The sequence below is a fragment of the Gopherus flavomarginatus genome, chromosome 1, assembly GCF_025201925.1.
Source record: "Gopherus flavomarginatus isolate rGopFla2 chromosome 1, rGopFla2.mat.asm, whole genome shotgun sequence".
In the NCBI taxonomy this organism is placed as follows: domain Eukaryota; kingdom Metazoa; phylum Chordata; order Testudines; family Testudinidae; genus Gopherus; species Gopherus flavomarginatus.
The window spans coordinates 209,854,637-209,877,534 of record NC_066617.1 but is presented as its reverse complement, the minus strand read 5'-3'; the positions used below and the strand labels follow the sequence as shown (position 1 = coordinate 209,877,534).

The 22,898-nt window shown below is 40.8% G+C and overlaps 1 protein-coding gene across 11 annotated transcripts in view; it reads right to left on the bottom strand.

The window, feature by feature from the left end:
• Positions 1 to 22,898, bottom strand: part of PKNOX1 (PBX/knotted 1 homeobox 1) — a 284,239-nt gene that overhangs the window by 55,221 nt on the left and 206,120 nt on the right. For 8 of the 11 annotated variants that reach the window (XM_050936623.1, XM_050936621.1, XM_050936630.1 and 5 more), the window contains exon 2: positions 5,052 to 5,141. The gene's annotated coding sequence lies outside the window, so the exon portion shown is untranslated. Of the gene's footprint in view, positions 1 to 1,871; positions 2,026 to 2,108; positions 2,333 to 5,051; positions 5,142 to 14,053; positions 14,196 to 22,898 lie in introns of those variants that run through there. The other 3 variants (XM_050936624.1, XM_050936625.1, XM_050936622.1) reach the window with 3 other exon arrangements.

Below are 22,898 nucleotides of genomic sequence, written 5' to 3'. Positions count from 1 at the left end.
GGTTGGTTTAAACAGTGCTATATAGCTGCCGCTCACAATGTGAGACGGAGGAGAAGGAGCTCATGTGCAGTCCAACAGGCACTGCTACTGAAAATCTCAGATCCTCGGTACAGGGACACATACACACCGAAGGTGAAGCACCCATAGGGACGCTACTTGAAGAAGAATCTATTCTTGCATGTTTAACTGCCATTTCAAATTTAAGACATATTAAAACAGGTTTAAGATTTTCTACTACAACCTCTCCCTTCTCTGAAAACTTTACAATACTTCCAAAATCTATATTCTCTCTCCTCCTCTTCATGTATCCACTCCTTGTAATTCCAGTTGTTTCTTCCTCTTTAATATTTCCATAGCTGTCCTTTTCTCATTATGACCACTGCTTAAAATATGTCTACACTCAATCATCCTCTTATCTTCTTATAACTTTCAATTATTTTTTATCATTCCAATATGCTACTAATGTTAGTTTTCTCACATACCATTCGAATACCACATTTTATTCTTAAGAACATAAGAATGATCATACTGGGTCAGACCAATGGTCCATTTAGCCCAGTATCCTGTCTTCCAATAGTAGCCAATGACAGATGCTTCAGAGGGAATGAACAGAATATATTTATATCAAGTGATCCATCCCCTGTCATCTACTCACAGTTTCTGGCAATTAGAGACTGACGAGATCCACAGCATGGGATTGCATCCCTGATCATACTGGTTAATAGCCATTGACAGACCTGTCCTCCATGAACTTCTCATTCTCTTTTGAACCCAGTTATAGTTTTAGCCTTCACAATATCACCCTGGCAATGAGTTCCACTGGTTGACTTTGCATTGTGTGAAGTAGTACTTCCTTTTGTTTGTTTTAAACCTGCAGCCTATTAATTCTTCCATCCTTCCAATCTCTTGTTGTATAAAATTAAAGCTCCTTTTCATCACCTAGAAAGGTTTACATAATCTGTCTTAAACTTACATCTTTGCTCTCATTATTTGTTCTACACTGAATTTCCCATGCTTTCTTCCTCCTTCCCCTGAACACTTGCCTTCCTCCTTCCTTCGTCTCCTTCTTCCATTCTTAGATCTCTGCCTTCTAGACTGCCGCCAACTACTCCTGGAACAACCTCCTTGGCTTCCTCAGAGACATTCCCTCTCTGCCCTTCTTAAAATAAATCCAGCTTTCCTATGTCTTGTGCTTATCTGATCTTACTAAGACTAATCTCTTCAGGATCGTGAGAGTATTTATGTTCCGGAAAACGTTTATAGCACTAAGAAACAACTTTATTTTAATATAGATTTTTGCTATTTAATTTCTTAAATGTGGTGCTGAATATTGTGAGGCACCACACATTAATGTAACAAGGACTAATAAAAGGTTCACATTTTATACTACTTTATAAATAACATGTTAGGAAAGGTCAATAAAAAAATAAAATAAAAGGGGATAATGAAATTATAAAGTATTTAAATAAGGGTTTTATAAGCCAAATTTTCACTTACTTTCTTGGGAATTAGATCAACATGTTTTTTCAAATCCTTAGATACTTGGAGGTTTCTATTTTCTAACCCAAATGTACTAAGTAATGACTACTAGGTTAGTGTCATTCCACTATTTTATTATGGAATGGAAAGAATGAGGAACATTTCAAAGTTCTTGCTACATTTGTCTTAGGTTTACTATTTAAATTCCACTGTCCCATATATTTACTAGAGGAGAATATTTACCTTGAAGGGTATCAGTTAACTGCTATTCCATCTCCATAAAATTATAGATTCAGTATCTATTTTTTGGAATGGCAAAATATTACAGACTTCTCCACTACAGAAGTTATAAAAAAGGGGAAGGTGGGAATAGAAGCAATAAATGCACTTACTAATCAAACTTGTACACCAGACCCTCGCTAGAACGCAGAGTTTTGGATCCATGCGTGGTTCCGCGTTAATGCGGGGACCACGTTATAGCAGGGACCGTGTTACCATGGATTCCAATGAAGGTAATTAAATTTGGGATCCATGCGTGGTTCCGCACTATAAGGGAATATTTTGTTACTGTACTGAGACACATGATTGTGAGGACTAAGCAGTCTTGTAATGACCAATGTTCATCTTACCAGTTAAAGTGGAGGTTTCAGTAAAATTTGTATGATTCTGAAGGGCCACATTCTAAAGTAGCAGCTTTCTCAGAGTTTCATCATATCTTCAGATGTGTCTCTTTCTGTTTTATCTGATAGTTTATGCTTGGGGAAACCATGTAGATGTCTTCACTTGTAAATGCAGTGAGGAGAAGAAGAACTGTACATTTTCCCTACTGTTATAGGCTACTCGCATTTCATGTCTGATGGTGATAGAGAGACAAATCAACATGGCTCTATAAATTTACATTGTGCCTCTCTGATCTCTTATAATTATTTGAATAAGTCAAATTAAATGGATAAAGGAGAACCAGAAGATATAATTTGGTAAAATCCTTGTGAAAGTTCATATTAAGTCCCTCACAGAAGGCTACTATGGAAACTATGTAGTCACAGAACGAGAGATGATGTTCTGTTCTTAGTAAGAAACTAGTCAAGACAGAGAAAACAGAAAATAGGAATAAATCATTAATTTTCAATGTGTAAAGAGGTTATTAGGGAGTCTGTCCAAAGGAATCTTTTTCAGACTAATGTAATTTCATATCATTATTAAAGGACCTGAAAATGAGTGTGAAGAGTATGGTGGCAAAATCTGCAGATGATAAGTTATGTAAACTAGTCAACACTACAGAAGCACATGAGGAACTTAACAAGGTCCTAACAACAGCCTGGATGACCCCATCATGCCTGATTCTGACACAGAGAGCACTCCCCACATTTGCATCTCCCCCACCTATGTGGAAGGGGAGGAGGAAGAGAGATTTGGTATTTGGAAGCAGATCTGCAGCCCATTCCACTGAGAAGGGCTCCAACACCATCTCCTCTAAATGGAACATTTGAGGAGAACTTTTAAAAGGAATCCTATCAGAGCTGTCCTCCCCATAGCCTCCTTCTGTGGATTTCGGTGGATGAGAACGATACTGGACAAGACAATGACAGATAAAAATTCAGCAAAGACAACTCCGAGGTAATGCAAACTGAAAAGAACAATTTGAGCTAATCATGCACACTGATTGGCTCTAAATTAACTGAATCCACCATTATACAAGGCACTGGTGAGACCTCATCTGGAATACTGTTTGCAGTTCTGGTCTCCCATGTTTAAGAAGGATGAATTCAAACTGGAACAGGTACAAAGAAGGGTGACTAGGATGATCCGAGGAATGGAAAATCTGTCTTATGAAAGGAGACTCAAAGAACGTGGCTTGTTTAGCCTAAACACCCTCAAAAGAAGGCTGAGGGGAGATATGATTGCTCTCTATAAATATATCAGAGGGATAAATACTAGGGAAGGAGAGGAATTATTTAAGATCAGTACCAATGTGGACACAAGAACAAATGGATATCAACTGGACACTAGGAAGTTTAGACTTGAAATTAGAACAAGGTTTCTAACCAGAGGAGTGAAGTTCTGGAACAGCCTTCCAAGGGGAGCAGTGGGGGCAAAAGACATATCTGGCTTCAAGACTAAGCTTGATAAGTTTATGGAAGGGATGGTATGATGAGATATTCTAATTTTGGCAATTAATTGATCTTTTGACTATTGGCAGTAAATATGCCCAATGGCCTGTGACTGGATGTTAGATGGGGTGGAATCTGAGTTACTACAGAGAATTCTTCCCTGGGATTCTGACTGGTGAGTCTTGCCCACATGCTCAAGGTTTAGCTGATCACCATATTTGGGGTCGGGAAGGAATTTTCCTCCAGGGCAGATTGGCAGAGGCCCTGGAGATTTTTCACCTTCCTCTGCAGCGTGGGGCACAGGTCACTTGCTGGAGGATTCTCTGCACCTTGAAGTCTTTAAATCATGATTTGAGGACTTCAGTAGCTCAGACAGAGGTCAGGGTTTATTACAAGAGTGGGTGGGTGAGATTCTGTGACCTGCGTTGTGCAGGAAGTCAGACTAGATGATCATAATGGTCCCTTCTGACCTTGAAGTCTATGATTCTATATCTATGAGGAAAGACTGAGTCTTCATTGTGTATAACTAAAGAAACATATCTGTTCATTATGCAGTGGTGGTAAAAACAAATTATGTTAGGTTTTATTAAGAAAGAGATAATATAAGAAAAACATAATATAGCGTCTTTATATAAATTGGCTGTACTTCCTCATTTGTAATATTGCACTCAATTCAAGTCAGCAAAAATATAATTCAATTAAAAAAAGGATAGCAGAAATAGAGAAGGTTCACAGAAGAGCAACAATGATGGTTAGAGGCATGGAAAGAGTTCCGTGTGTGAACAAGACCATCTATGTAGTTTAGACAGGAGATCAACAGGTGAGCTGAATCGGGTATATAAAATGCTAAATGGTATACAGGCCAGTAATGTGCTCCTATTTACTCTCATAATAAACTAAGAAAGTGGACACCCAATGATATTAACTCAAGGCATAACTATCTCGTGGGATTCATTGGTGCAAGATATGGCTGAAAGAGAGCTTTGTAGGATTCAATAAAGAAACAGATATAAACAATGTCATCCGGAGTAAGACTAAATACAGCAGATAGTTATAAGAGATATAAAACCTCATTCTTTAGGGTATAAACCAAGCATTAGTTGTCTGGGGTCATGAAGAAACTTCTCTTATGGAATTATTAGTGCATAATTATTCCTTATAGGATTTTTTGTTTATTAAACTACACCTTCCTCTGAAGCATTTAGTACTGGCCACAGTTAGACAGACAGATAGATGTGGACCACTGACCTGATCCAGTTTGACTAGTAGCAGTACCGGTAGTACCAATACTTTTTATACAACCATCCATGTTTTTGTGTTCATACACAGCAAAGTTTAAAAAAAAAAAAAGGTATTTCTCCTGCCCAAGGCAGGCTAGCGAGCAAAATATAATGGAATTTGCCTCCATCTGCCTGTTAAAAGAGGAGTTAACATGGTACCAGCTGCAAGGAAGCTGCTCACCCCTTTATTTCAACTGGATGTAGAGGCCATTGTCTTATTCCAGCAGATTGAATTCCAGGCTCATTGCTGCACAAGATAGCAGATACACACCTAGGAACCAATAAGGAAAAATTCAGATGGAAATAATAATTTGGTAAATAGCTTATCAGCTGGAAATGAAATTTCCCCCCCAGAAAACAGAGTAATAAAAACAAGGGTTATTAAAAAAAAATGTAATGGTAAGATTTTTTTTCTACCATTTCTATTGGGGGTGGGGCGGGAAAGGACATATTAAAAAAAAAGAATAAACTGCCTAGTCTTTATTGTTGACTTGCCCTCATCTTACAACCTCCAACATTGCTTTTGCTAGTGCAGGGGTCGGCAATCTTTCAGAAGTGGTGTGCCGAGTCTTCATTTATTCACTCTAATTGAAGGTTTCGCGTGCCAGTGATACATTTTAACCTTTTTAGAAGGTCTCTTTCTGTTAGTCAATAATATATAACTAAACTATTGTATGTAAAGTAAATAAGGTTTCAAAATGTTTAAGAAGCTTAATTTAAAATTAAATTAAAATGCAGAGCCCCATGGACCAGTGGCCAGGACCCAGGCAGTGTGAGTGCCACTGAAAATCAGCTCGCGTGCTGCTTTCAGCACCCATGCCATAGGTTGCCTACCCCTGTGCCAGTGCTTGAAAAAGAAAGCAAATATTGTGACTGCTGATCTTCTTTCCACTGTATGTGGAACCTTTGTATTTTACTCTCTGGATCAACATCTGTTTGCTTGGGCAACCCAAGGCAAAATAAATCCAAAATAAATCTAGTGATGGCAAATCAGAACAACTGTGTACTGTCTTAAAGAAAGCTCTTCCATATCAAATCAAAACACAGAGTCAAGAATTATTAATCAGCTTTTTTGATATCCTTCATTGTACTCTCTCAAAATACTACATGAAAAAATATGCAGAATATAATGTTAGAAACTATTCTTCCCATATGCAAAGAGCTACTGGTTGTATTATAGGTTTACAAAGCAGTTTAAAAAGCCTTCTTTAAATTAGCACTTAATATTGAATTATGTTTGACATTTTAAAACTAGCATTTAAAACGATCATAAAACTGATGCAGAAATTATGAAAATGTACTCAGAAAATATGGTTCCTGAAAACACTATTGAAAAATGGCAGTTAACCCAGGAGCAAAATTTATGGTCAATAAAACTCTCTCAAGGGAATGGTCAAGATGCTAATGCCATACAGAGGTCGAGCAGTGAAACAGCAGCTTAAAAGAAGTGATTCTTTAATACACAGTTGTAATTTAAAATAAAACTATGTACTCAGTTATTCAAGACTCCATATTTCTAATCATATAGCAATTTTTCTAAAATGTAGCTAGAATGAAAAAAGACAAACCCCAAAACTAAATTTTGGAAACTGAATTGGAAATGGTTGGATTTGAGATCTAGAACGTCAGTTGTGTTCACTGTAGAACCAATACCTCAAAGGGCCAGTTTTTTATTCCTGAGATAAACTATAATGAGGACACAGTGGCTCATAGTACTTTCTCCCTTATCCACCAAAGCCTCACCTCCCCCAAGCAGCTGGATACCCCTTGTTTTCTGCAACTCCTCACTGTTGTCTTTGTGGAGAGAGATCCTGTGGCCTCAGTACTTCAACTGCATGCAGTATGTCTGGGGATTATTATATTAGCTTTATGAATGTTATCAGTACATATTACATGTATTGTTGTGGACTAGAGATTGTATTCTACTCTATGGGGGAGGGTTAACACTGCTCCTCTAGGAATTAAAAACAGTCCCTTGACCCTCACTCATGTAAGACACCAAGTGTGAGCAGAGAAAGGTGCTTAAGTAGGACAAAACCTAGGTGGAAGGGTACTACTGAAGTGTGGAGACTGGATGGGAAAGGATGCTGTGAGAGGAAATTGTGTTAGTATTGATGGGAGGAAATCACATGAGGTTGTGGTTGTGCAGTCCTCCCCATGAAGATACTTGAGGCATTAGCAGACGACTATGTTTTCCTCCAGAAGACATAAGATGAGAAAATGATGCAGGGAGGGCTGGACGAGGTTGGCATGTGCTGTCCTTTTAAGGATCTTTTTGGAGATAAAAGGGCGGGGGAGAGAGAAGACTGGAGTGCCATTGGAAATCACGGGGCGTCCATAGGTTGGGACAGTGTGAAGCCTAGGCTTGAGTCTAATTTTGCTGAGGTTTTTTAAAACTCATTTTATTCCTCGTGTAGTCCTAGAAATAAGGCAAGATTTAGAGAGGGTAAAAAGAGGGAAGGTATGAGCACTCATACAGCACAGATTTAGCTGTTGAGAAGAAAATTAAAGGAACCAAAGGAAATAAAGAGAAGAAATTCTTTAATTGCCTAAACACCAATGCTAGGACCCTGGTAACAAAAGGATTTGCTCATTTTTTTTCTCCTCATTCAGTCTGGTTGGTATTACTGAAACCTGGTGGTTAAAATGTTAAAATCAATGGTTACACGCTATTTTAAAAGGATAAAGTGGGCAAAAGGGGAGAGCGAATGGTGCACTAGGTCAAAAATAATATTATCTATTTCTGAATCACTGACAAATTAGAAGAAAATGATCCTGACTATTTATGGATCAATGTCCTAACAGTGTTTCCCAAACTTGGGATGCCGCTTCTGTAGGGAAAGCCCCTGGCGGGATGGGATGAGCCAGTTTGTTTACCTGCCGCATCCACAGGTTCGGCCAATCGTGGTTCCCACTGGCTGCGGTTCGCCGCTCGAGGCCAATGGGGGCTGCTGAAAGTGATGGCCAGCACATCCCTCAGCCCGTGCTGCTTCCAGCAGCTCCCATTGGCCTGGAGCAGCGAACCGCAGCCACTGGGAGCTGTGATTGGCCGGACCTGCGGACACAGCAAGTAAACAAACCGGCCCAGCCCGCCAGGGGCTTTCCCTACACAAGCAGCATCCTAAGTTTGGGAAATACTGTACTCACAGATAAAGCACAAGATGGGGTATTAGTTGGTGTCTACTACAGACCAACAAAACACACTAGTGAACAGGATGACTAGCTCCTTACACACTTACCTATAATATATAGGGAAAAATGCTACATGATCATGGAAGACTTCAATTTGAGTGACATATTCTGGATGTCTCATGTTGCCAGCAATAAAATATCCTTGATTTCTAAATAGTATAGATGACAATTTCCTAATTCAAAAAGTGTTGCATCCAACATGGGCGAACTCTATATAAGACCTCATCTTAACACATAAAAAGGAGCTGGTCACAGAAGTAAAAATTAATGGTAGCTAAGGTTATGTCTACACTACGGGATTATACCAATTTTACAGAAACCAGTTTTTAAAAACAGACTGTATAAAGTCGAGTGCATGCGGCCACACTAAGCATATTAATTCGGCGGTGTGCGTCCATGTACCGAGGCTGGTGTCAATTTCCAGAGCGTTGCACTGTGGGTAGCTATGCCATAGCTATCCCATAGTTCCCACAGTCTCCCCTGCCCTTGGAATTCTGGGTTGAGATCCCAGTGCCTGATAGGGCAAAAAACATTGTTGCGGGTGGTTCTGGGTACAGCCTCACTCCTCTCTCCGTGAAAGCAGCAGACAACCATTTTGTGCCTTTTTTCCTGGGTGAACTGTGCAAACGCCATAGCACAGCAAGCATGGACCCTCCCGAGCTCAAGACAGCAATCATGGATGCTGTAAACACCTCGCGTATTATCGTGCAGTCTATGCTGAACCAGGACCTGCAAAACCAGGCGAGGAGGTGGTGGCTACAGCAGCGCGGTGACGAGAGTGACGAGGAAATGGACACAGAATTCTTTCAAACCGCGGGTCCCTGCGCTTTGGAGTTCCTGCTGGTAATGGGGCAAGTTCTAGCCATTGAATGCTGATTTTGGGCCCGGGAAACAAGCACAGACTGGTGGGACCGCATAGTTTTGCAGGTTTGAGACGATTCCCAGTGGCTGCGAAACTTTCGCATGCGTAAGGGCACTTTCTTTGAACTTTGTGACTTGCTTTCCCCTGCCCTGAAACACCATAATACCAAGATGAGAGCAGCCCTCACAGTGGAGAAGCGAGTGGCAATAGCCCTCTGGAAGCTTGCAACGCCAGACAGCTACCGGTCAGTCGGGAATCAATTTGGAGTGGGAAAATCTACTGTGGGGGCTGCTGTGATGCAAGTAACCAAAACAATCATTAAGCTGCTGCTACGAAAGGTTGTGACTCTGGGAAACGTGCAGGTCACAGTGGACGGCTTTGCTGCAATGGGATTCCCTAACTGTGGTGGGGCGATAGATGGAACCCATATCCCTGTCTTGGCACCGGAGCACCAGGGCACCCAATACGTAAACCGCAAGGGGTACTTTTCAATGGTGCTGCAAGCACTGGTGGATCACAAGGGACGTTTCACCAACATCCACGTGGGATGGACAGGAAGGGTTCATGACGCTCGCGTCTTCAGGAACACTACTCTGTTTAAACGGCTGCAGCAAGGGAATTACTTCTCAGACCAGAAAACAACAGTTGGGGATGTTGAAATGCCTGTAGTTATCCTGGGGGACCCAGCCTACCCCTTGATGCCATGGCTCATGAAGCCATACACAGGCAGTCTGGACAGTAGTCAGGAATTGTTCAACTACAGGCTGAGCAAGTGCAGGATGGTGGTAGAATGTGCATTTGGCCATTTAAAGGCGCGCTGGTGCACATTACTGACTTGCTCAGACCTCAGCCAAACCAATGTCCCCTTTGTTATTGCTGCTTGCTGTGTGCTCCACAATCTCTGTGAGAGTAAGGGGGAGACCTTTATGGCGGGGTGGGAGGCTGAGGCAAATCACTTGGCCACAGATTATGCGCAGCCAGACAGCAGGGTGATTAGAAGAGCACACCAGGAAGCAGTGCGCATCAGAGAAGCTTTGAAAATGAGTTTCATCACAGGTCAGGGTACGGTGTGACTGCTGTGTTTGTTTCCCCTTGATGAACCCCCTTCTCCTTGATTGACTCATTCCCTGTAAACTACCCACCTTCCCCCTTCAATTACAGTTTGCTTAAGGAAATAAATTCACTATCATGTATTCTTTATTAATTCATTATAAAAAGAGGGAGAGAGGGAGAGAACTGACAAGGTAGCCCGGGTGTGGTTTGGGAGGAGGATAAGAGGAAAGAAAAAGGTCGCTAAAAATATTTCAAAGTAATGACAGCCTTTTGGTTGGGCTGTCCACGGAGGTGGAGTGGGCAGGTGCACGGGGCCTCCCCCCACGCGTTCTTACACGTCTGGGTGAGGAGGATGTGGAATATGGAGAGGGCGGTTATACAGGGGCTGCAGCAGCACTCTGTGATCCTGTTGCTGTTCCTGAAGCTCCACCAGACACCGGAGCATGTCAGTTTGATGACGCAGCAGCCCCAGAGTTGCATCCCGCCACCGCTGATCTTCCTGCCTACACGTCTGATCTTCCTGCCGCCACCTCTCATCTCGAGCGTCCCTCCTGTCCTCACATTCACTGGCATCTTTCCTGTAATTTGATACCACATCCTTCCACTCATTCAGATGAGCTCTTTCATTACGGGTCACTTCCATGATTTACGAGAACATTTCGTCTCGCGTCTTTTTTTTCTGCCACCTTATCTGAGATAGCCTTCGGGATGGAGTAAGGAGGCTTGAAAAATTTGCAGCTGCATGAGGGAGGGAAAAAAGGGAGAGAAGTATTTAAAAAGATACATTTTACAGAACAATGCTTATACTCTTTCACGGTGAACAACACTATTCACCTTACATAGCACATATGATTTGACTACAAGGTCGCATTTTGCATCTCAATATTTAGTGCCTGCGGCTCTGGTGTTAGAAATCTCACAGACGCAGGTCCAGGCAGCAGAATTCGGCTTGCATACGGCCATGGTAAGCCATTGTCTTCTGCAGCCTTCATATATCCAGCACCCTCCTTTACCAAATAGCAAGCAAAGCCTGCTCAGCGCTGCTTCTTTCCTGTTAACAAGCAGCAGCAGAAACCAACCCCCCATCCAATTCTCTGGGATGATCGCTTTACCCTTCCTCCCACAGAGTGGCTGGTATCATGGAAGATCACTGCTAAACATCTCCCTCTCTCCCCCACCGCGTGGCTGGTAGCAGGGAAGATCCTTGCTACCCAAATGCGAAAAAGCTCAGCGCCAATCACCCGCCCCCTTTCCCCCTGCTTGGCTACCTGCAAGGAAGGATTTCTTTTAAGCAACAGGCAAACAGCCCAGTAGGAATGGCCATCTCTGTCCCCTTAATTAAATTCCGGAATTTCTACCAGGTTACCATGAACGATATCACTCTCCTGAGGATAACACAGCGAGATAAAGAACGGATGTTGCTTGAATGCCAGCAATCACTGGGACCGGGACAAAGCTAGGGCTTTGTCATGCAATGATACCCGATTACTTGCTACGTGCATGGCGTGGTAAAGTGTCCTACCATGGTGGACGGAATAAGGCTGCCTTGCCCAGAAACCTTCTGCAAAGGCTTTTGGAGTACCTCCAGGAGACCTTCATGGAGATGTCCCTGGAGGATTTCTGCTCCATCCCCAGACATGTTAACAGACTTTTCCAGTAACTGTATTGGCCACGAATGTATCCCAAGTCCTCAGGGCAAATTAATCATTAAAAAACGCTTGCTTTTAAACCATGTTTTATATTTACAAAGGTACACTCACCAGAGGTCGCTTCCATGGCTTCATTGTCTGGGATAGTGGCTTGGGAGGGCTGGGAGGGTAATTCCATCAGGGTGAGTCCTCTTCTTCGTGCTCCTCATCTTCCCCGTCCGCAGAATCCTCAGCCATGGCTGAGATTACCACCTCCACCTTGGAATCCACGGACAGGGGTGGGGTAGTGGTGGTGGACCCCCTGAGAATTGCATGCAGCTCAGCGTAGAAGCGGCATGTTTTCGGCCCTGCCCCGGACCTTCCGTTTGCTTCTTTGGTTTTCTGGTAGGCTTGTCTGAGCTCCTTAACTTTCACACGGCACCGTACTGAGTCCCTGGTGTGGCCTCTCTGCATCATGGCCTTGGAAATTTTTTCAAATTTTTTTCATTTTGTCTTTTGGAATGGAGTTCTGTTAGCACGGAATCCTCTCCCCATAGTGATCAGATCCTGTACCTCCTGTGCGGTCTATGCTGGAGCTCTTTTTCGATTCTCAGGAGACTGCATTGTTACCTGTGCTGATGAGCTCTGCATGGTCACCTGTGCTGGTGAGCTCTCCAAGCTGGCCAAACAGGAAATGAAAATCAAAAATTCGCAGGGATTTTCCTGTCTACCTGGCTAGTCCATCTGAGTTCAGATGGCTTGCTTTCCAGAGCGGTCACAATGGTGCACTGTGGGATACCACCCGGAGGCCAATACCGTCGAATTGCGGCCACACTAACCCTAATCCGACATGGCAATACCGATTTCAGCACCACTCCCCTCGTCAGGGAGAAGTACAGAAAGCGGTTTTAAGAGCCCTTTATGTCTATATAAAGGGCTTCGTCGTGTGGATGGGTGCAGAGTTAAATCAGTTTAACTCTGCTAAATTTGGTATAAACGCGTAGTGTAGACCAGGCCTAAGATACAAGTGATCATGACTTGATTATTCTGTTTGCACACTAAATATGTAAAGATCCAGACCAGTAATATATATACGTGGTACTTTCAAAGTGCCAATTTCACAAAATGTAACACACTTATGAGGAAAGTTAGGTGGAAGGAGGAATTTAATCAGGGAAATGTGAATGATAATTGGGAATCATTAAGAACACCATACTAAATGCCCAAAATCTCACAACTGAGGAAGAATGCCATATTAGTTAACAAAAAACCCTACCTGATTTAGAGAGGACGTGAAGGTGCACACACACACATATATATTATATGAAAATGGAAAAAAGAAGAAGTTGATAGTAGTTAATATAAATCAGAAGCTAGGAATGGTAGAATATTGATAAGGAAAGCAAAGAGATACAAGGAGATATCTATGACTGGAAGAGTTAAGAACAGTATGGAGTTTTTTAAAGCGTATTAGTAACTACAAGAATCCTAACAATAGTATTGGCCCAGTACTAGATGAAAATGGTAGATTTATCAGTAGTAATGCAGAAAAGGCAGAGGTGTTCAATATATATTTTTGTTCTGTATATAAGGGAAAAAAAGATAATAGTTATATCATATGATAACATTCTTTCCATTCCACTAGTATCTCAGGAGGATGGTAAACAGCAGCTACTGAAGTTGGACACTTGAATCAGCAGGCCCACATAACTTGTATCCAAGAGTTTTAAAAGAACTGGCTGAGAAGCTCACTGGAACATTAATGTTGATTTTCATTAAGTATTGGAATGCTGAGGAAGTTCCAGAATACTAGAAGAAAGCTAATGTTGTTCCAATATTTTAAAATAGTAAACAGGATTACCCATGTAATTACAGACCTCTCAGCCTGACATTGATCCAGGGCAAGATAATGGATGAGCTGATATGGGTCTTGATTAATAAAGAATTAAAGAAGGGTAATCAATGTAAATCAACATGGATTTATGGAAAATAGATCCTGTCAAACTAACTTGGTATTTTTTTTTTATGATACTACAAGTTTGGTTGATAAAGGTGTGTTGAAGTCAAGTACTTAGTATTCTGTAATGCATTTGTCTTGGTATTACATGACATTTTGATTAAGAAACTAGAATGACATAAAATTAACATGGCACACATTAAATGGATTAAATGTGTGCGTGTGTGTTTCTCACAGGGTCCTGCAGGGATTGGTTTTTGGTCCTATGCTATTTAACACTTTTATCAGTGATCTGGAAGAAAATAAAATCACCACCAATGAACTTTGTAGATGACACAAAAATTAGAGTGATGAATAATGAAGAAAACAGGTCACTGATACAGAGTGATCTGGATCGCTTGGTAAACTGGGCGCAAGCAAACAATGTGCATTTTAATACAGCAAAATCTAAATGTATACAACTAGGAACATAGAATATAGGCCATACTTACACGAGGGGGATTCTATCCTGGGAAGCAGCAACTCTGAAAAAGAACTGGGGGTCCTGGTGGATAATCACCATAACATGAGCTTCCAGTGAGATACTGTGGCCAAAAGGATTAATGCGATCCTCAGCTGCATGAACAGGAGAATCTTGAGCAGAAATAGAGAGGTTATTTTACCTCATGTATGGCACTGGTGAGACTGTATCCAGTTCTGGTGTCCACAATTCAAAAAGGATGTTGATAAACTAGAAAGTGTTCAGAGAGCCATGAGAATTATTAAAGGATTAGAAAATACTATATATGGTATAGTGATAGACTCAAGGAGCTCAATTTATTTTACTCAACAAAGAAGGCTAAGGGGTGACTTGATTAGTCTGTAAGTACCTAAAAGGGGAACAAATTATGTGATAATGGGTTCTTCAAATGAGTTGGGAAAAGTATAACAATCCAATAGCAGAAGTTGAAGCTAGACAAATTCAGACAGGAAATAAGAACTTTTTTTTAAAAAACAGTGACAGTAATTTACCATTGGAACAATTTACAAGCGTCATGGTGGCTCCTTTATCACTGACCATTTTTAATACAGCGTTGGATTTTTTCTAAAAGCTGTGCTCTAAGACAGCAGTTCTCAGCCAGGGGTCTGAGGCCCCCTGGGGGGCTCTGAACAGATTTCAGGAGGTTCGCCAAGCAGGGCCAATGTTAGATTCCCTGGGGCCCAGAGCAGAAAGCCGAAGCCCCATCGTGCAGGGCTGAAGCCTGGGGCCCTGAACCTCACCACCCACAGCTCAAGCCTTAGCTTGAGCCATTTTGCTTGCTGGCCCTCTTTTTTATATGCAAAATAACAGTTGTCGAGGCAGTGGTGAGCAGTGGAGTTTTTACAGCACGTTGGGAGGGAGGAGGCGGCCTCAGAAAGAAAAAGCTTGAGAATCCCTGCTCTCAGACATATTTTGGGGAAGTTCTAAGGCGCATACTACAGGAGGTCAGACTAGATGATCACAATGGCCATGAAACCAATGAAAGCCAAAATGGAGACTATTTTAGCTTGATACGGTCAGAAAGGGTACAGTAACTTGGCAAGTGTAAAATACTGCAGATCCCTACAGGTTAGGAAGTCAAAATCAAAGGCAGTTTGCTTTTGTCACTTGAAAAAGGCAAAGCACCACTGAGGTTTTGCTAAAAACCAAAACAAGGTAACCTGAGCCCAGAGGCCCAATTCTATAAAAGAAAGCACACAAAATAATATCCTAGCATCTTAACAGAAGAATTTACATTGCACGTTCATTCTCTCAATGCCTACTTCATCTTTTAAAAACACGAAGACCTGTGCACACCTTAACAGATGCATACATTAAAGATATTGTTTAAATCAATGAACTTACTAATGCAATAATATAGCAACATAGTGTACAAGGGTGTACTGTATCACAGGGACTCACTTATTCCACTGCGGTTGAAGTGATTACTTGTCTCTGACTTACCTAAACACTACTGAGCATATACTATAGTTGTTCTGTGTCTGTTGTTTACAGGATAGCTAAAAATATTGCAATCTTTGTTTGTCTGAAGGATGTCTATGGGATTCCCAGAGCATCAGCTTGCAAAAAAAGCTTGTCTACAGGGAAATTGACTAACATATCTAGAGTCAAATAACGATTTTACCATAGCTATGCTGGAGTGACTTTGCAGCATGGCCATTCTATTCCAGAGTGTCACTTTTATTCCAGAATAGTATGCCCACACCGGTGACTTATAACAGCACAGCTATAGCAGAGTAATTATTCTGCTATAGTGAAACAGTTATTCCACTATAGCTATTCTAGTCAATTGCCCCATGTAGACAAAAGTCACTTCTATGATTTTCCATTACAGTAAGAGGAAAATTTGATGTTATATAACTTTTCCCTATCAGAGGGGTAGCCGTGTTAGTCTGGACCTGTAAAAGCAGCAGAGTCCTGTGGCACCTTATAGACTAACAGACGTATTGGAGCACGAGCTTTTGTGGGTGAATACCCACTTCGACGGATGCACTCCACTACATGCATCCGACGAAGTGGGTATTCATCCACGAAAGCTCATGCTCCAGTACGTCTGTTAGTCTATAAGGTGCCACAGGACTCTCTGTAACTTTTCCCTTGACTGCTTTGGGATCCAACCAAGCCACTACCCCACACAGACATGAAAAAGAGAGTAAGGCAAAGTTAAGGTTTGAGTGCATCTTATCTTTCAAGAATGTTAAATTGGAAATCAATGTTGGAAATGTTACGTTTCTCAAACAAGGCACCCAAACTCTGCCCATGAGGAGACAAAAGCTTACCTTCATCATTTCTTTGCACGTGGAGCGCTAAAGATATGCATTACATAACACTGGATTTATGTTTCATAGAGACATTTCCACTGTTACTTTGTTACTATATTAATCTTTGCTTTTTTCTTGTAAATAATCTAATGTAATAGTCTAGGCATGCTAAAACTTCATATGGATCATTTTGTGTCTAGTGACACTTGGCCATGTGCCATCAGAGAAACTGAGCCTATAAAGTACTATGCATTTCACATGAAATGTTATGTGCCCTCAGCATTTGATGGGATTAAGTCCTTAGTGATGAGTGAGTAAAGACTGCCTTCAATAAACAGTTTGTCAAACTAGGAATTTGTAAAATCATTTTATATGTGCTACTTATGACTAACAATGTTGTTAAGTGGCACAACCATTGTATGATTACATTAACTTTGTTTTTATGGTCACTGTTAAAATGAAACTTTAGTATGGATGGATAAGGAAGTACAAGTTTTTAATTTTCTAAATGCATCACTATGAAGGCAGAATTAAACAAGTTAGGATGCTTCATTTAAGAAGCGCAACGTAACTTTACATTTCCTTTGTTTTTACATTAGCATCCTTGAGGTAACATTCACTTAACCCAAATATATATGCCTGCAAACTCCATTTCCCCTTAAAAAGTCCTGGGTTTTTAAAAAGAAACCTTAAGCTAGCTGGAGGAAAGCTCCTTTTTCCTATGAACTGAAGGGGGTCCAAATATTGGAAGGTCTCCTGGAGGTCTGGAGTGAATGCTACCTGGGGCTGCTGGCTACAAACTCTCCAAATAACCAGTATCCCCACACCCATCTGGTGAAGAGAAGTCCTGTAACTCTATAAGGGTACTCAGAATCAGGGATCCTCTCCTACAGAACACAACAGTTCCCTTCCTCTCAGCTTCCTACTGAACACAGGACTTGGGCTGTCCTCCTAAATTCTACAGGAATGGTGGTGAGGAATAAAGTGGACTGGAAGGAGATCTGAAGTTCAGAAGTGGACGGGGGTGGGGAGAAATCTCCTTATCCTTTCTTTTGCTCTCAAGGCCCCATGAAGGGGATCTCGGCCATAGGTGCCTTTCCTCACTAGTCTCCAGGACCCCTTTAGGGTTTCCTGGTAAATGAATTTTCCCTCACCTGCTCATGACAGCTTCCTTACATCATGAACCTTAGAAAGCTTGTGACCTCCTGCCAGTGAACCTTGGGATGCTCATCACTGTCCTCTATTCCCACTGGCTTTAGCAGCTTCACTTGGCCTCCAGTTAGCCAAAGTAGGTTCATATGGGACTAACATATGGTGCTTTTTGAATGGGTAGTTATTCCATATTTTATTTTAGCCTTGTAATTCAGTGTGGCCCATACACTATCTACTTCACTTCATCCAAAGCCAGCACAGAATAAAGAATTATTAATCTCTTAAAGGTTTTTCTGCAGTGCACTCAATTTAATACCTTAGTTCTTTACAAACATTAATGAATTTATCTTCACAATATCCCTGTGAGATAGTATCCTCATTTTAGACATGGTGAACTAAGGGACAGAGACCAATGACAAAAATGTCAAAAAAGTGTCTACTAATTCTGGGTGCCCAACTTGAGAAGCCCAAGGCCTGGTTTTTCAAAGTACTTAGTATTTTATAGCAATGAATAGACTCAGACTGGAACTACCATTGACATCACTTGTAATCATGAGCTCTTTACACTTCAGCAAATTTGGCCCAAGATGTCTCTTGTTGGACACCCAGAAAACAAAGCACACCCAATAAGCATCTAACTGTGAAAATTCTGGGTTTAGTAACTTGTGCAGAATCACAGAGGAACTACGTTCCAGAGGCAGGGATCGAATCCAATTCTCTAGTGAAGCATTCAGTTGTCTTAACCACAAGACCACCCTTTGCTCATCCTGCAGTCCCTTGCCTTATTCACAGCACACCTTCCAACTTCTGCAACAAATGAAGCAAGGGTCCTAAAGACCATAGCCTCATTCACTACAAAACCCAGATGCTTTTCTAGAGCACAGTCTTTGTGTGGACTGAATAAGTCAAGAGTCCAGCAGCGTTCGGATGGTTATATCCAAAGCACAGTCGTCTGGCATGAGATAATGGAGTAACCAGCAGTAGTAAAAGACTATGTTCTATGTGGTCCTGCTACTAGAGGGAGGTGAGACAAATTTTGCCAGTGGCTTTCACAACTATTTTGTAGCTAGCAAAGGAATGTTGAGTCAAGAATAATGGGTTTAATTCCAGTGTGGTGTAATGGTTAAAGCATCTTCTGCTCTTGTCCCTAGCCTCTCCCTATCCCCTTCTGCTCCCATCTTGGCCCCTCCCCTCCCCTCCTGCCTCCACACCCAACTCCTGTCCCTCTCCCTTATTTCCTCTGCCCTCATTAGTTCCTATCCCCTCATTCCCTTTCCCCTCTTTTGTCGTATAGAATCTTGCCCGTTGCCCTCGCCTGACTCCTGTTCCCTTCCCCACCAGGTTCTTATCCTCATTACCAATTCTGCTCTTTACCCTTCTGCATTTCACTTAGGCTGCTTCCTCCTTGCTCTTCTTGCAGTCTGAGCACCAGTAGGAGGAGCACCGACAGGAGAGACGCTCAGTTCCTGTGCCTGGTACCACAGTGGTATTGGTAACTGGGAGAAACAATTACAGGGAAGGTCCTGCTCAGCCCCTATAGTCCTGGGATGCTGCATGCTCAGTGCAGAAGGAATCTTCATGGAATTTAGCTGCCGAACTCTAACAAACTGCTAATCACATGTAAACTTTTTCCAGAAGCTTATAACTCAAATAAATTTGGGCAAGTTTTCACAAGGGCAGCAAAAAATATAATCCTGGCACAAATGCAATCTCTCTATCAAATTTCAAGTCTCTGCATCCATGTCCCTCAAAACAAAGACTGTAAGGTTTTTTAATTGGCAAAATGTATTTTTCCCTAATCTCATTCTCAGAAACGGTTGAACTGTTTTAAACCGAATCATTTTGGAAAGTTTCAGCTAAGACAGCCCAAACGGTTTATGTTTGCCAAAGCTAAAAGCAACTGAAAAAAGAATTTTATAATGGAGAGTGTCAGGCAACCTTACTATACTATGAAGGCACTGTTACCTTCATTACTTAGTATATAAATTTAGTGGTTATGAACTGACTGACCTGGAAACCTAAGTTCGTTAGCTAAACAGGTACAGCGTAAGCAGTGCATACATACATGCACCCACACACCTCTCACTCCTCTATATTCTATACACACATTATGTACTTAAGTTCCAACTCTCATTTTAGAATGCTCCATGTTTCTTATACAGGACATATACTTGAGAGAACAAAAAAGAAGCCTGTATTACTGTTTTCCCTTCTCTTTAGTCCATTGTTTTTAAGTAAGTAAGTAGAGAGGGCCTAGCCCACTGTGACTACCCCCAAAGCTCACTATATCCTCAAAATGGCAGAGAAACTAGTCTGAAAGCCCACAAACACAGGTTTAATCTGCTGGCGGTGTAATTCATTTTTATTTTATTCCAATAGAAGTAAATCACCATAACCCTTTTATTATCAGCAGTAGGAACTGCAGAAGGCAGGGAGTTCCACCAGACAGAGCCAGAGAATGCCAGTCTAAGGGCAGCATATGACTATTACTTAAACTGGTAATTCTATCCCCTGTCATCAAGATTTGCTTTACAAAGCCTGGAATGTAGACCCAACTATTACATATTTTTTATAAAGTATTTTTCTGAGTTATCGGTTGAGTCTTTACTAACAGCTTCACCAGTAAGAGACAAATGAGGAATAACAAGGGGTTTTTGTTTTTATAATACTGCAGCATGAAATAATACAGTAATTTAAACACGGCTTATTACTGTCATGCACACCAATGAATTTTAAGAGTTGGGGTTTTTATAAATTGTTTACAAAATTCACTCTTTAAATCAGTGATACTGAGATTAAGGCTCAAGAGCCACAAGGGGCTTCTTATTGCGTCTCCTGAGGCTCTTTGCAGCACATGATATTAAAACAATATGATTTAATTATTAACCAAACAGAATGCTTTTACTATGTTATTAAACAATTGTAGTTCATAAAATAATAATATCTGGTCAGTCTTTTTGCTGTGAGAATAATTATATATGTATAGAAAATGAAACAATGAATTCATACTACTGTGGCTCTTTGAGTAATGTTGATCACTACTTTGGCTCCTGAACCACTGAGTATCACTACTTTAAATTATGTACTAAGTTGTTGACATACTCTATTACAATCTGTGTGTCGTTTCTGTGTTAGAACAAGAAAGACTGTCTCAAGAAACAACAATCTGAGACCTAGCTAAACTCTCAACTTGAAAACCCTTCCCTCTCTCTCTCCTTCCCATGCGATACCCATCAAAGTCCAGGGTTATTTAAATTAAGATTTTTTATTGTACTTTGCCACTTGGAACTGAAATGAATATTTAGAATAACCAGCTACTCCTCTATCCTAGATCACATATTTATCATATCAAACCAGTGGTCCACAAACTTGTTCTGTACATGCAAGGAGGAAGAACACATGTATGTAAAGCAGATGATCTAGGTTTTATTTCCAGTTCTAACATAGGGCAATCTTGGACACGTCACTTACCTCAGGTTATGTCTACATTAGCACTTTTGTCAGTCAGGGATGGGGGGGGGGGCCCAAAAAACATCCCAACCAACATAAGTTACCCTGACAGAAGCACGTGTGCAAAGCACTATGTCAGCGGGAGATGCTCTCCTAATGACAGCTACCGACACTTGTTGGGGATGATTTAATTATGCCAACAGAAGAGCTCTCTCCCGTCGGCATAGAGCACCTACATTGATATAGCTGTGCTGCTGTAAGGTCTCTAATACAGATGTAGCCTCAGTATCCCCATTCTAGAGAAGAAGAAACTAAGTTGTTACTGTTTACTTACCTCGCAGGTTTGTTTTGAGGCTTACTTAGCTAAAATTTGATATTGTCAGATGAAGGTTTCCTTGTATTTTCTCCCCTTCCCCACTTTCATTCTAGGCTACCAATGTTCCATGCTTGTGACATCAGAATCACTTCCATGATCGTGAAGTGTGAGATCACAAACAACAGTACCAGTGAACGAACTGAGTAAAAGGAAAATTTGCTTACGCATAAAAATATTTTAGTATTCAGCAATCATGGGAAAGGATAGGATGGCTTTTGATAAAGTATTTTGTAATACTTGTCTGGGTGCAACCAAAACAAAGAGTTAAATCTGAAGCTCTGTCTTTAACTTACTGTTCTGAGAATCTTACAACACTTAGAAAAGCAGTGGAGTTGTACATTTCATACAATCCAGATCGTGGTAAGACAGTAAAAATGGAGAAAAATAATCCCTTGACAGAATTATTCTTTTTAACCATGCACAACCCTTAAGCAAATGAGGTAAAAGGCACCAGCTACTGCAAGAGATTAATAATATATCTGGAATTTTAAAACTACCTAAAATAGTTCTAATTGTTTCACTTACACCAACAAGGTATAGACATTAATGTGCTTTATTGCAGTAAAACAATTCTGCAAATTCAGGTGCATGTGACAATTTTGCATAAGTGCCTCTTCACTACCAGACCACTAAATACAAATCCCACACATTTTTGATCCCCATCTCTTTGGCACTAAGGATATTAACAGCACTATTACAACAGACAATTTCATGAATGCACTGGTACTGTGAGTCATTCATACTTGGTTGTTAGTATATGCCATTCAATATAAATCAAATGATTACGTATGGTAATGCCTTTGAAACCATTTCCAGTTTACTTATACATCAGCTATTAGACCCTTTGTCACTTTATTATAGCATTACATCTGCAGTGTGGATAAAATAATATATAAAAATTGGTTCTTGCACAGTAGTTTGGAAAAAAAACAAAGAGAAAAAACAAAGCAACTAAAACTAGCAAAAGACACCCAGTTTGTAAGAATCTGAAAAATCTGAGATTGAACATGTATTTCTAGTATACCTCAAACTCTTATAGATTTAAGTGGGAGTATAGGGAATGCAAGATCAGACTCTGTTTTAAAAATATAGTATTTTTAAACAGAATGCCTCAAAGGAGTACCCATACTTTTACAACTATATTTGACATGGAAAATAATACAAACAATAAAAATCTAAAAGTTACACCTTTTACTATAAAGAAAATGAATGTAAGCCAACAACCTGTATGCCAAATTGGACTTTCCAAGTGTGTATCACAATTTCCATTGTAACACACCACACAGAGTTCTTAAACTTCTATAAAGCATACAGCAAATGGTAACTAAATACTGTTCTAGTTCAGCAGAGCACTTAAAGCTAGTGAGTAATGAATAAATAAATATCTATTTCACAGATGAAAGGCGGCAGGTATAATTAACTGCCCTTTAGAAATGGAGAAACAGGTGAAGTGGCTTGCCCAAGGTCACTCAACAGGTCAGTGATAGAACCAGAAATAGAACTGCAGCTCTCCTGAGTTCCTCTTTAGTGCTATATCCTCTACACCACACTGCCAGTGAAGTCAATGAAACTATTCA